This window comes from Gopherus evgoodei, chromosome 7 (genome assembly GCF_007399415.2).
Source record: "Gopherus evgoodei ecotype Sinaloan lineage chromosome 7, rGopEvg1_v1.p, whole genome shotgun sequence".
Classification (NCBI taxonomy): Eukaryota; Metazoa; Chordata; order Testudines; family Testudinidae; genus Gopherus; species Gopherus evgoodei.
The window spans coordinates 111,635,678-111,650,871 of NC_044328.1; the positions used below are offsets into that span (position 1 = coordinate 111,635,678).

At 46.4% G+C, this 15,194-nt stretch overlaps 1 protein-coding gene across 4 annotated transcripts in view; it reads left to right on the top strand.

Moving 5' to 3' along the window:
- Positions 1-15,194, top strand: part of FGD5 (FYVE, RhoGEF and PH domain containing 5) — a 153,363-nt gene that overhangs the window by 54,979 nt on the left and 83,190 nt on the right. The gene's annotated exons all lie outside the window — the stretch shown is intronic.

Here is a 15,194-nt window from a genome sequence, read left to right on the forward strand (position 1 = left end):
ACACTTTCTTGTAATTGAACAAACCATGAGACTTCCAATGCATAGTATGGGGGGCGGGCTGATGTGAAAGTAAAAAGGCAGCCCCCAGTCAGTCAATGATGAGGTCATTAGTAGGACAGAACAGTGCAGATCACAAACCCTGGTCTCTCCTCAACGTGATTATTCTCCTGTTTGGCAATCGAGATGGTCGGTGCTCCTCATTACATAATAATTCCTTACACTTGTACAGCACACGTCATCCTAGATCTCAAAGTTCCTTCTAAAGGTGGGCAAGCATTATTATCCCCATTTTTCTGAATACCTAAGAGAAGTTAATTGACTTGACCAAGATCACACAATGAGTCAGTGTCAGGGAGGGGATTAGAATTAAGCTGTCAAATTCCCTGCTGGAGCAACTGCACTGAACTCAGTCGAGTTATGCCGTAATAGAATTTAGCCCTAGCTCTCTTGATTTCCATTCTCAATTCACCCGCCCATTACTCCCCTTCATTCATTTCTTTCCTGGGTAATAATAGTGTCTTACCTGTAATTCTGGAGGATCTTAGCATACTTTAGAAACTCATATGCAAGCAACACACACACACATCTCTCTGAAATGTAGCCACTTCTTGAATATGACAGTTTTTTTTTTATCTCCAGTTTTCTTCGCCTCTTTAGCAAGACCCAGTACCCATCAGAATTTGTTTGAGTTTCGGGGTGTGTGTGTGTGTGTGTGTGTGTGTGTGTGTGTGTGTGTGTGTGTGTGTGTGTGTGTGTGTGTGTGTGTGTGTGTGTGTGAGAGAGAGAGAGAGAGAGAGAGAGAGAGAGAGAATGTAATGATGATGGAAGGTGCTGAATTGACAGTCCTGGACAATTAAGTCCTTTGTTTAGCTATAGAGCAGGTATAGCCTGGTCAGCTGCAGTGAAAACTTCCCCCACACACTTGACAGGATCATATACGAGTGAGAAGTGATTTCATTCTCCATGGTCCATTCCATCTTTGGCCTCTCTCCAGAGACTATCAGCAAGGGGCCAATTAGCGCTAGTTGTTATATGTACATCTGCCCTTTAGGAAATGGACTGAGATCCGCTAACCCATTTCACACAGCTCAGTGTTTTTGTCCTGGGCTGGAATTGAATGGCACTTTAGAGGTGTAAGGCTCAAGGAACCTTAATTTGTTAGGCTGCAGAGCTTTACCATAGCTTACTGTTGGGGTCCCTGGAACAAATTCTGGTCATAGTTTGTCCATGGATGACTACTGTCGCCAATATTCTACACCAAAATCCTTGACAAACACCTGGAAATGAAAATGTCAACAGGCCTAAACCAAGTCCCCCAAAGAACTGCAATGAAGTTGGCTGTGATTGTTTTCCAAAGCCCTAGAGTTAGAGATGAGATTGTGTGTCATGATCACTGGAAAAATCTCATGAATACAGACTGATTCACTTGTCTTGATTGGGCATGCTTATTTTTCCATGCTTAAATATCCAGAATGAGAAGATTCCCATAGCAGTAGAAATTTAACAAAATTTAAGGCAACTTACATAGTAGCTTATCATGTGCCAAGTCATGGCCAGGTGATTGTCAAAAGATATACATGAGATAAATGACTGACTGACTGTTCACGTCTGAAAGCTCTAAGCACTGAGAGGAACGTTCCGCCCTGCAATAAAGCTACTTTGCACACTCCTTGACACAAAAGCTGCTTTACACCTCATGGATCTGGCCCTAAAAAGGCTCTCTCTTTCACAGGGGGATCTTCACATGGCAGAGCTGCCACACTGGATCTTAAGTCACCCCTACAGCTGGCACAGGCAGCATGACCAGGGGAAAGGGTGTGTGGGTTGGGCATCCCTGCACCCTGGTGATTATCCACCAGTGGAACAGCCCCATGTGCTCTTAGACAATCAGCACAATTTATAGCACCCCACAGGCTACTCTAAGCAGCCCCAGGCAACTGGACCCAGTGCAGAGACACCAAGAATGAGGGAGTGGAAAGATGACAAAGACACATTTGCACAACACATCCCTTGCCTAGTGTTCTCTCAGCTGCAGCTCAGGATCCATGCGCCAGAAGGGAGAAATGTTTAGCATAGCATAAGAACATGGGAGCATAACTAGGAATAATGGTATGTAGTTAAGCAAAGGAAAATGGATGCTGAATGTCAGGAAAGACTTTCTGACACTGAGATCTATTAGACTATGGAATAGTCTCCCTAGAATAATGGAAGATGCCCAAGGCCCTCAGTCATATTGGTCAGGAGAAGGTGCTGGAGAATATATTGTAAGGAACAATCCTACATTGGTTCTGGAGCTAGACAAGAGGACCAACTAATTTCATAACAGTGCAATCCACTATTATCCCTTTAAAAATAAACCAGTGCTGCTGGAATGAAGTGCTCCTGTAAATGAGGTCCCGTGCCACAGGAAGGCAATATTGCAAGGTTTGCTAGTGTACTAGCTTTTAATAGCCTCATTCATAATGATTACCACAGTAATATACTCCGGCATTCTTACCAAATTATAATGTGCTCTTACATGAGCATAATGTAGTCATTTATCTTTGGGAGAGAGCGGGAAACTTAATTCTGCGTCTGCTGGGACAAACAATTACAAATTGCAGAAAGGCAGTTTCAGAGAGGCAGGAGAGAGAAACAGGCTAAGCTGTTCATAAGCCTCCCAATCTATTCCTCTATCTGCTTCGCTGGTGCTTATGCTTGTGCTGAGCTAGCAGCTCAGATCATGGCAGGCCACACTGCAGCCTCTTTGCCACTTCACAGCTCATCTCTTTTGTGAGTTTTTAATAAAGAAAGATACAGGGCCACGTAAATATCATCTGCAAGTTAACAAGACAGTCTCCCATAGGTTGCTCTCTGGCTTCACAGCTGTCATCATGCTATTAGGTACCCTTCTTTGGGAGCAGGTAGAACTGTCCCCCTACACAGCCAAGTATTCTTGTAAGCTGCATTCTGTTTCAATCATTCACTTATGAGAGAAGGGGACCATGACCCTGGAATTTCACAGTTGGGATGTAGGAGAGCTGGTCTAAAAAATGCCAATTGTTTTTCACTGGAAATATCAAAATGTTTTCATTTTTTAAAAATGTTCCTGCAAATTGTTTGGTTTTTGTTGAAAAACCATAACCAAGAATGTTTAAGTTTTCAAAAACTGTTGTTAGCTAAAAAAGGGTTTTACTGAAAATTTAAAATTTTCACTTTATTTTGGGGTTTTCATTAAAACCCCAGAATATGTCAGCCATAAGGCACATTTTCCATAGACATTTTCATTTTGATGCAAAAGTCATTTCTCATCAGAAATGTTTCAAACAATCAGCTCTCCATCGAAGAAAGGGGACATGGAGGCACCCCCATCTCTTTACAAGTGAAGCTGGATGAAATAATAGAATCAAACATGCTCCAAATCTGTTGGTGAACTTTGAGAACTAATGAAATAGATGGGGTACATTTTTCTTCTCTGATCTGAACTTCTGATCTCTATACCTTTGATGGAGCTTCTGTCTTCTGTATGGACTAGAAAAGAGAATTTTGCCCCACCCATTTCAGAAGTAGACTTTCACCACCCTTTGGGTAGCCCCAGGAAGCAGTCTGCCTCACATATACCCAGGGCCGTCCTTAGGATTTATGGGGCCCTACGCAGTATTATTAAACTGGTGCCCCTATGCCGGATGGCAGCCCAAGCTCACAGCCTGGTGGGGGAGGGGGAGGAGAGACTTGACAGCAAAGGATAATGAGATGCCCAGCCTGCCTCATGGTGGCGGAGAGTCACAGTTCCCCGCAGAGACTTCCATGCACTCTCCCTCATGCAGAATGGACATGAAGAAAGTACCTAATTAAAAGCACTAAAATTTGGGAATAAAAAATGTCAGTCACAGGTTTTTTGATATGCCCTGAAGTTTGTCAGAGATTTATTTAAAAAAAACTTCATAGTAAGGGTGAGTCAGCTGTCCTGCTGAATACAACATTACATATAATGGAATACAATGATGCAGCTCTTCTCTGTTTTACATTTTCTTCATCAGTATTTCTAAGTTGAATTTATATTTTAAATGTACTCAAATCTTAAACCAGCATTCCAGATTACTACATATTTAACTCACTGAAACAAAGACATTCTTTTAAATTAATCAGAGAGGTTTAGTGTGTTCAGAACAATGTTCGTTGCTTTTAGAAAAAGGGAACAGTAATTTACTTTGTGTGATCTCCATAACAAGAGGCATGGTTATGAAATTTCACCAACTTTAAAAAAATATGTTTCCAAAGATTTTAGGTATAACAAGGATTTTGTCTTACTAAGGTACTGATTTTGCTGGAGGGTTCTTTTAAAACTAGTTTGTCGGATAGTCAGAAGTAAAGAAAGGGAACTCTTTGTCCAGCTATCTGGAAGGGAAGGACTGTTGTCCCTTTAAGGGCTCTCTTCAGTGGGGAGTGGGGGGAGAGGTGGTGAAGGGATGGATAGAAAGGACAGGAAGACTTGGAAGCACTTTTTTTTTTAACTATAGTAATTAAAATGTGTATTTTAGATAAGGGAGGTCTTTTGAAGGATTTATTTAAAAAACTATGTGTGAAGATCCACACATTTAAGGCTAAAGATGATTGTGCATCTAAAACTCTATGCAAGCATTTTTTAGAAATGTGATTTTATAATCTTCACCAGCTCACTAATGAAATATTTTTAAAGCAAATTTTAAACTAAGGTCCTGTAGACTGACATGTTCTGTGTAAATATTACATTAATGCACAACTGTTTTTGTCAGTAAAGTCAGAAACTGACAGTATAAAAATTTATTTGGGCATAAGCTTCGTGGACATCTGATGAAATGGGTTCTAGTCCACAAAAGCTTATGCCCAAATAATTTGTTAGTCTTTGAGGTGACACAAGGACTCGTCCTTGTTTTTGCTGATACAGACTAACAGGACTACCACTCTGAAACCTGTCAGTATATACCTTGGGGTTGGCAAATGCCTGTTAAATGGCTTTATTACCCCTTGAATGTCTCTTTAACAGTTTCAATGTTGTGCTAATAGGTCTGGCAGGCTGGAGGTTTTTTCACTTTTAACTGCTAGATTCCCTCCCAAGGAAGACTCACCAGGCTAGAGCAGCCATCTGTGGGAGCCTGCAGGAAGGGTCAGAACAGGGATAGGAAAAGAAGAGGGTGGACACTAAGACCCAGTGGTGCCCCAAATTTTCAGGTGCCCTACGCAGCTGCCTATGTTGCCTATGCCTAAGGACAGCCCTGCATATACCCACTGAGTCACTATTCCTCACCCCCTTCCTTTGCTCCAGGTAGTGCTAATTTTCCTCTGGGCTATATCAGCAGAGAATGACAACATTCAAACAAGAAGGGGGGTGAGGCTAAGGTTCTACCCTTTCCCCACACTCTCCGGATCCACCTGTTCCAGGATGGGAGTAAGTGGGTGTGGGGCAACTGGTTACTCCAGCATGGATGCAGCTGATAAACGGGTTTTACTCTCTGTTATTCCCTGCATGGACATGTGGGGCAAGTCTAAGTATCTGTCCCTTAAAATACCGAACAGAACATTTCAGAACAATCCATCAGTCCGCAATGTATTTTGAAATGCATTTCTAATGAGCATGGAAACCTCATTGCAGGCAAGTCTTCATTCCCTCTAATGGGAGTTTTTGCCTAAAGAAAGTTTCCAGGATCAGGCCCCCATATCTAGGGAGAGGGGCACAGAATGAAACGGAAATTCTGTCGGCTTTAGCAGTTGAGATTGGCATTTTTGTTACTGAAACTGCATTTCAGTGGTGCCTTCCCTCCAAGGCTTCACAAATTGCTCTCCTTTCCCAATGGCTGCACTGTTCTCCTCCGTTGAATTCTGCTGACTTCTGCTCTGTGTTCCAGCGTTTCCTCTGGATGCTCATTCTCCCCGCGCTGCAGTGTTGATTCCTCATGCTTAGCCCAGAGTTTGGGGGATGGGGGAGAAGCCAACAAAGCAATAAGTGGAATGGTCTTGAGTTTGCAGCACTGCTTGCCTCCCAGGATAGCTATAAAAGCAATCGTTCTGGAGTTATTCTCTGAATGAAGCAGTTGCACAACCAGAGTAGCTGGCAGAGCCCTTGGGCAAGTTTGCAACTGACATAGTTGTGCCTCCTTTAGCATAAAGAGCTCTGCAGAGTTAACCAGATTTTGCACATTGAGTCTGAGAATCAAAAGATCCCACTGATACGCAAACATCTTCTGTCCTAGTTAAGTAAAGCTAAAGTAATGAGCTACTTACAAGTGATAATGAATGGTCTGTTTGGGATGAAAAAATGAGACGGAATCAGAGTTCAAGGTTGAGCATGTTCCTTTGTAATTTGGACAGATACTGAGACGTGATCTGCTCAGCTCCTGCTTGGCAGGGAACACCCTATATCAGCATCCCATGGTTCTCTGCACATGGAACAAGAGCAGCAGGAGGAGTTGTAGAGAACCACATCCATCCTTCTTTGGTTGGAGCAAGTGTCATTATTATGCAGGACCTGTGGAGCGGAAAGGCATATATGGCAAGGGTGTGCAGTCAATGAGACCAAGTTTGGGTTTTGCATATTTGGGTTCCAAGTTATCTGAACCACCTACATTCAGGGGGAAGGAGGGGAGTTGTCAGGTGAAGGTCCAGTTACGCCCAATCTCAGTAATGGTTTAGGGTTTCAAAAGCAGAATGAAAATGAGGTGTGATTCCAACCTGGGCTTCTTTTTATCTGGATCATTGAAGTTCAAGGGGATGGAGCAAAAAGTTCTAGTTTTACTCCCTCTAGTAAATGAGAGAAGAAAATGGAGGGACTCCAGAATGGCTTGCGTTCTCCCGCATTATACAGTGGAAAGGAGAAAGTTTGAGTTCTGAGACTCTTGTAGTGAATATGAGGAAACGAGGGCAATAATACATGTTCAATAAAAAGCGACAGGTACAGCTCCCGGCAGGTACAACTCCAGGGCTTGGATTGCAAACTCAAAACCAGGAGCAGTAAATAGGATTAAAACATGATTAGCTTTCCCCTCCACATGGTCAATGGATGGATTACCTAACAGGCTAAGCAAAGTATCATCCATCATTATTTTAAGTCTAAATCCACAGATGTTTTGTCTGAATGAAGGAACAGTTAGTTTCTTTAGCTTCTTTCCCAAAGGAGCACATAATTTTATCAGTGGTACTAGACAGCAGTTAAGGGGACCTGGGCATGAAGCAGAATAAAAACATTTGCTACTAGAACTGTGTGAAAAGTTTATGGAAAAACTAGACATAGGCCTAAGTCTCAAAGTTTGAATTCAGATTTGAATCCAAACTTGTCTGAAGATCAAGAGGGTTCAGATTTTTGGAGTTGGGGTGGGGGAGCAGTTTGGATTGGTTTGTTATATAAACAAAGGGCCAGCTGCTAAATTAATATCTAATCTGATTTTCCCCCAAGTTTGTGGGGTTTTGAGATGTGGGGTTGATTGAATACCTTAAACTAGAGAAAATATAGAGGGCAGTTGTTGCCAGTCCAAAGCTCACTCTAAATTTACCCAGATCTAGGAACCTTTCAGCAAACTTGGAGTGGAGTTTCAAGCAAATTTGGAGTCAAATTTCAGGAGAATCCTAACGATTTGAGGTTTTGGGGGTAAATGGCACGAAAGCTGATTTTTTTGCCTGGTACAAATTTAAAATCAGGCAAATCTCTTTTGTCTGAGTTTATCTTTGGATCCTGCAGTCAAATACATATGAAGCAAAACTGGGGATACAATGTACACAAAATCTCTGTGAACCAAACCCATCTGAATTTCACACACTCTGGTCACCTCTGTCCCCAAACATATAGGACATCTGTGATTTTCCTAGGACCTATATCTTGCCAGCCTAGCACTCCGACAGCAGTCAGATAATCTGGAATATTACAGTTTAACATTGCAATAAAGCTCCTAAATGCGATGATATTGCACCTTCACAGTGTGACTCCATCAGTACATGACACCTTTTTACATCATCATGAAGCAATGGGGAGAGGCATCTTGGTGTATTTCATCTTGTTGATATAAACTTCATAAGAACTGCCACACTGGATTAGACCAATGGTCCATCTACTCCACTATCCTGTTTCCACCAGTGGCCAATACCAGCTTACTCTAGAGTTAGGAAGATGCAAGTAACCCTGCAATTATGGGTTAGCAGTAGGCAGCATCCTGAGCAATTTCCCCCCTGAGCAAATATGAATATAAGACAATCCTTGGTGTGTGTGAGATGTATTTTAATTTCTAGACTCAGCGATCCAAGACATTACTATCATAACAAGTCATTGCTCTTTATTTCATCATCAAGACTCTGGCGTGGCACATGAAGCAAGGTGGCTTTGCAACTTTGTTTATTTCTTTTACGGTGGCCCCCTGAGCAGTATCCAAGATTTACTAGGTAAACAGATAAGCTTGTCAGAAAGAGGGAATTCCTGATATCTCAAACCCATTTACTTTCTGATCTCTGACATGGGACTAAGGGGGATTTTAGGAGCACTTATTTCTCTATTACTGGCCTATTGCCCCCTAGTTCATATCCCTGAACAGGCAAGAAAACTTAGCCCAGCTCCTCTGTGTTCTTCCACTGCCCTTTCTGAGAGTCTTTCTGCTTAAAATTCTTACACTGTAGAGAATAATAGCTTCTGAGGAGAAGAACATATTGCCCACCATAAATAATCAGGGTCCAATATGAATGGTTGCAGAAGGGATACATTTGTAATTGTGCAGTTTGCGTGCCCTGAATATCTATGGCACCAAAACCCATCTCTCATTCATATATCTTTCCTGCCCCATTCAGAAGATAATGCCACTAAATCACTTGTCATTTTAAAAATGCATGATGGAATTAATGAGATATTATTAAATTATTAATTGTTGTTATAATCCTTTGGGAAGAAGCTTTAGGTTACCAGGTCTTTCCTCATCCCCAAGATCTTGGATAACAAGTAATGGTGGATCCTAAATGAAATAATCTTTAATCTTTTAAACAGGCAAATTTCAAACCAAAACTGGCAGAAGGAGATGGAATCCAAGAGCCTTTTTGTTCTTTCTGTTTAACTCATGGACGTTTATAATGAGAGATGAGTGAATCAGTTCAGATAAAATATGATCCTTCAGCCAAACTCAAATGGCACATTTTTGGGTAGGGAAGGGAGGTAGGGGAAGAGAGAGGAGTTCTCTTAACTTTTCTTTTTATCACAATTCACTTTTGCCTGGCCTCAGAACTTTCTGCCCTCCTCCCCCCAGCTCGGGATCAGAAGTTGAAGTGCCAAAATATCAATCATCATCATGTATTGTCAGGACAACCATCCCCATAGTACATTGATACAACTTACACAGCTTAGATTCTCATAAAAACATTTCCCAAGTATAAGGAACTAGTACCACATGACCTTATCTTGCCCTCAGTACTGTAATTGTAAAGGGAGAAGGAAAATTTGTCCATAGAATAAGTGTTGTCAGGAGAAAGATCTGGCAGTTAGTGAAAAGCCTGGAGAAAGATGTGGATATTTCAATACTTTCAGTGTCATCAGCTTCAAGTAATTGACGCTGCACTGTAGTGAGTGAAAACTTTTGACTAGCACTGTAGCATAATTATCATCCTAGTTTATCGATGGTGCATTACACAGAAGAGTAAATCAAGACAGGTCAGGAAGTGAAGGATTCAGAACCTACAAAGATCCTGAAGGGAACCCTGCCTTACAGCATATTACATTCCAGTACCCAGTATTTTCCTTGATTCATGGAATCAGGGGTCCTGAAAGGCTGGAGGATCTAGCCAGAACAATACTGCATTTTCCAGGCATCTTCATTATACATCATCATAGGACAAAGTTCATTATCTTTGCCCTTTCCAAAGCTAATGAGGCAAAATAACTTAAGAGGCTCTAGTGGCCAAACTTCCTTCTCCTCTCACTTACAATAGTTTTCCATTGATTGCAGCAGGGTTACTCCCTCTGTACGCTGGTGTGAGTGAGATCAGACTTAAGCAGGCTTTGGCTCGAGCCATTTCTGTAGGTGATTGTGGCATCTTTTTATTTCTTATACTTAGTCTTCTGTCACTGTTCACCTGAGGACTGGCCAGCGGTGATGGCCCAGGATCAGAATGTGCGGCTTTATCAGAGGGCTGCGTCACCCAGCGGGTTAGAGAAGTGGGGGAATCCCTGTCTATTCACAAGGGTGGAAAGAGGAATCGAAAAATAAAAGCCTCACTCTTTTCACTAGTGACTCATGTGCCAACAATTAATAGAGGTTTTCAGCTACCTTGTGCTGTGATATCACACAAAAAGCCCCCGCAGTCATTAGAGCAGTTATCACTTAGCACAAGTCATTCACCAACCAACTTGCTCTCTGCTCGTTAGTGTGTCCTGAGAATAAACAGATGTCATTACACATCAAAGAAGTGGATACTCTATTCCCAAACTGTATGTTATTTCAGGCTCTTTGGCCAGCATGGCCAATTTTTTCTTCCGAATAGTCAGTTCCTTGCCCAGGGTACCCAGCTCAATAGGGCATATCTGTCCACTGCAAAGAAGGCTTCTGTACATGGTGGCTCCATGGTCCCCTTTCCCTATTGCAGGCAGGGTTGCCAGGTGTCCAGTTTTCGACCAGAACGCCTGGTTGAAAAGGGACCCTGGCAGCTCTGGTCAGCACCGCCAACCAGACCATTAAAAGTCCAGTCAGCGGTGTTGCGGGTCTAAGGCAGGCTGGTCCCTATGTGTCCTGGCATTGCACAGCGCCCCAGAAGAAGCCAGCAGCTCTGGCTCCTAGGTGCGGGGGGCACAGGGCTCCATGTGCTGTCCCCGCCCCGAGCACCGACTCCGCACTCCCATTGGCTGGGAACTGTGGCCAATGGGAGCTGAGGGGCAGTGCCTGTGGGCAAGAGCAGCGTGTGGAGCCTCTTGCCCCCTCCTCCCCACACACACCTAGGAACTGTACCTGCTGGCCGCTTCCGGGGTGCAGCGTGGAGCCAGGACAGGCAGGGAGCTGCCTTAGTCCCGCTGCATCACTGAGCAGGAGCCACCTGAGATAAGCCCATGCCCCAATCCCCTGTCCCAGCCCTATCCCCCAGAATCCTGGAGCCCCCTCCTGCACCTCAAACTCTTCATCCCCGGCCCCACCCCAGAGCATGCACCCCCAGCCAGAGCCATCACCCCCCCACACCCCAGTCCCCTGCCCTAGCCCAGAGCCCCCTCCTACACCCTGAACTCCTCATCCCCGGCCCCACCCCAGAGCCCACACCCCCAGCCCATAGCCATCACCCCTCCACACCCCAATCCCCTGCCCTAGCCCAGAGCCCCCTCCTACACCCTGAACTCCTCATCCCCGGCCCCACCCCAGAGCATGCACCCCCAGCCAGAGCCATCACCCCCCCACACCCCAATCCCCTGCCCTAGCCCAGAGCCCCCTCCTACACCCTGAACTCCTCATCCCCGGCCCCACCCCAGAGCCCACACCCCCAGCCCAGAGCCATCACCCCCCCACACCCCAATCCCCTGCCCTAGCCCAGAGCCCCCTCCTACACCCTGAACTCCTCATCCCCGGCCCCACCCCAGAGCATGGACCCCCACCCAGAGCCATCACCCCCCCACACCCCAATCCCCTGCCCTAGCCCAGAGCCCCCTCCTACACCCTGAACTCCTCATCCCCGGCCCCACCCCAGAGCCCACACCCCCAGCCCAGAGCCATCACCCCCCCACACCCCAATCCCCTGCCCTAGCCCAGAGCCCCCTCCTACACCCTGAACTCCTCATCCCTGGCCCCACCCCAGAGCCCACACCCCCAGCCCAGAGCCCATAACACCTCTCACATCCCAACCCCCTGCCTCAACCCACAGCCCCCCACCCCACATTCCAAATCCCTCAGCCCCACCCCCAGCGTGGAGCCCCCTCCTGCACCCCAAACCCCTCATCCCCAGCCCCACCCCAGAACTTGCACCCCCGTCTGGAGCCCTCCTCCTTCCCCCACACTCCAACCCCCTGCCTCAACCCGCAGTCTCCTCCCACATTTTGAATCCCTCGGTCCCACCCCCCAGCCTGGAGCCCCCTCCTGCACCCCAAACCCCTCATCTCCAGACCCATCCTAGAGCCTGCACCCCCAGCTGGAGCCTTCACCCTCACACACACACTCCAACTCCCTGCCTCAACCTGGAGCCCCCTCCCACACCCCGAGCCCCTCATTTCTGGCCCCGCCCTGGAACCTGCATCCCCAGTTACAGCCCTCACCCCAACCCCCTGCTCCAGCCTAGTGAAAGTGAGTGACAGTGGGGGAGAGCAAGCCACCAAGGGAGAGGGAATGTAGTGAGCTGGGGCAGGGCCTTGGGGAAGGGGCGGGGCCTTGGGGAAGGGGCGGGGCTAGGGTGTTCAGTTTTGTGAGATTAGAAAGTTGGAAACCCTAATTGCAGGCCCTCAGACTCCTCGTGTTGGTCAGTTGTCATGCCTGCATTCTCCACCAAACAGGGTCTACTCGTCACTGGGCCTCCCCCTTGTGGCTGCATCTGGGGATTAGCTCTGCCTGGGCTGAGGCCCCGTTCTGTCACTCACTAGCGCTGCAGCCCCTCTTGCTGTCTAGGAGTCGCAATGCTTCCTCTCCGAGGCCTGGATTTCTGGCCAGGACACTATACAGTTTTCCCCTCCAGGAGTAACAAAGTCTCTTCAGACCTGCTGTCTGGTGCTATTCCACACAGTCTTCCCAGTCAGGACTGTGCCACTTCCACAATAGCTGGTAGGGAAACCTTGGCCTGCCCACTACTGTGTTCCAACCCAGGGACCTCAAGGTCTGTACCATCTCAACCATTGCTGCCATTTCCATGGCCTTCTTTCAACTGTGCCCTCTGCTGGCTTTCTTCTCCAACACCCTTCTGGGTAACTCCTTCCCTCAATGTGTGGATCCCCAGGCATCTGCTCCGCCCCTGGGTTTCCTCCTTCACTCCTCCCTAGACCCAGAGAGTGACTGCAGACCTCCACTCTGTCCCTCTCTGCTCTGACTTCCTGGCTTTATTCAAGCCTCCAGCTACTCCTGCCCAGATGGGCGACTTGTCATCAGGCCTTAATCTCGCCCAAGGTGCAGCCTAGCCAGCTAATTAGCCCTTCTGAGCCACCTTAACCTTTCCATTATAGTGTGGGGTGAGCACCCCATCATAGAGGACTAATTGCCATTAGGAACAGCTGGGCTTTCAGAAGGATTTTGAAGGAAAAGAGAGAGGGCATGAAGTTTATATTGGGTTGGGAGGCTGAGGCATATGTAGATGAGGGAGAAAGGAGTGGACAGAAAAGTCAAAGAGAGCAATGAGGAGAGAAGATCGGGGATGGTAGGGAGTAGGAAAGGGTGTAAGATGAAATGAGGCAGAGCTGGTGGAGCAGAGTTAATACATGAAAAGGAGACACTTGTATTTAGGGCCTGATCCAAAGCCTGCTAAAGTCAATGGAAAGCCCGCCACTGATTTTAATGAGTTCTGGATCTGGGTATTAGGATGGGAGAAGAGTTTAAGACAATCAGGGCTTGGCTACACTCACACTTTACAGCGCTGCAACTGGGGTGTGAAAAAACACCCGTAAGGGATGTGGTTTACATGCAGCGCTGGGAGAGCTCTCTCCCAGCGCTGCTGCTCTGACTACACTCACACTTCAAAGCGCTGCCGCGGCAGCGCTTTGAAATTCCAAATGTAGCCATACCTTCAGAGGCCTTGGCTACACTGGTTCTTTACAGTGCTGCAACTTTCTCGCTCAGGGGTGTGAAAAAACACATACCTGAGTGCAGCAAGTTACAGCACTGCAAAGTGCCAGTGTAAACAGTGCCCCAGCACTGGAAGCATGGCTCCCAGCACTGTAAGCTAATCCCCTCGGGGAGGTGGAGTACTTGCAGCACTGGGAGAGCTCTCTCCCAGCGCTGGCGCCGCAACCACACTCGCACTTCAAAGCGCTGCCACGGGAGCACTCCCGCGGCAGCGCTTTGAAGTTGCAAGTGTAGCCATACCCAGAGATTTAAGAAGAGAGTTACGCCTCGAAGCCTGACTCAGCTTGAGGACAGACCATAGGTAACAGAACCAGAGAAGGATGGGACAGCAGTAGAAATACTAATAGAGTTTGTCTAGACACCCCTTTAAAATGATGTGCTTTGGGAGCATCTGCCCCTAGCGTTCTGCTGCTAATGCCACCCACATACATCACTTTTAAAATAGCAACCTGTGACTCCACATTGTCAGACTCCCTGATGGATGAGAGGGTTAGTGAAGATAAGCTGGCCTTCGAGTTGTATATATTTCAGGCACTGGGAGTGAGGAAAGTAAAGTAATAACGCAATTACCATCAATAAAAGCTTGGAAGTGAGGGGTGGAGCTGATCCACAGAGGCTCCTTTGTTGTTGCAGCTAGGCAGGGTTTAGGAAGTGCAGTGGTGCCGCCCACACTGAAAAACCACAGACACTAATAATAAACAAGGGAAAACAATGCTTAGGAACAGAAGAGGCTCAATCTCTACCTACCACCATCCTCTTGCAGCAGAGTATGCAGAGCAGCTCCCTGAAGCCTCTGTCCCCTCTGAGCCATTGGAGGGATCTCCACTGCAGTCCGGCAATGAGGATCTTAGAGGAGCTGTGGCAGAGCTGTCTAACTGTTTATAAATAAATGTAAAAATCAAACAATTTCTCCTCAGCAGGAGAAATTGCATTCCTGAATGAAAAATCAGGCCTGATCCAAAGCCCATTGAGTCTCCTCCATCATTCTCTTCAGCAGGTTTTGGATTGGGCCCTCAGAGAATAGGGACTAAAGGCTAGATTCATACTCTACCTTTGGCAAAAAAACTTTTTTTGTGTCAGTGGGTGTCCAGTCACTGTAGTGCTCAGGGGCAGCTCCAGGCCCCAGCACGCCAAGCGGACCTCCCACAGGCGTGCCCCCATCCCAGGCCTGCGGGAGGTCCACCGAAGACGCGGGACCAGCGGACCCTTTGCAGGCAAACCGCCGAAGGCAGCCTGCCTGCCATGCTTGGGCAGCAAAATTCCTAGATTCATATTGAGGAAGGGCAGGTGATGTTTCCACCAGCAGCATCACAGTATCTAAGCTTTATTATTAATTATCATTGTTAGTCATTATTATTTTATTATATTCATTTTGGGGTAGTTGTATCTAGCAAAGGGCAAACCAGTTAGAATTGTGGCCCTAAAATATGAACCCGGTCAAACTTCTGCCCCAAGTTTGGACTGAACCAAAAC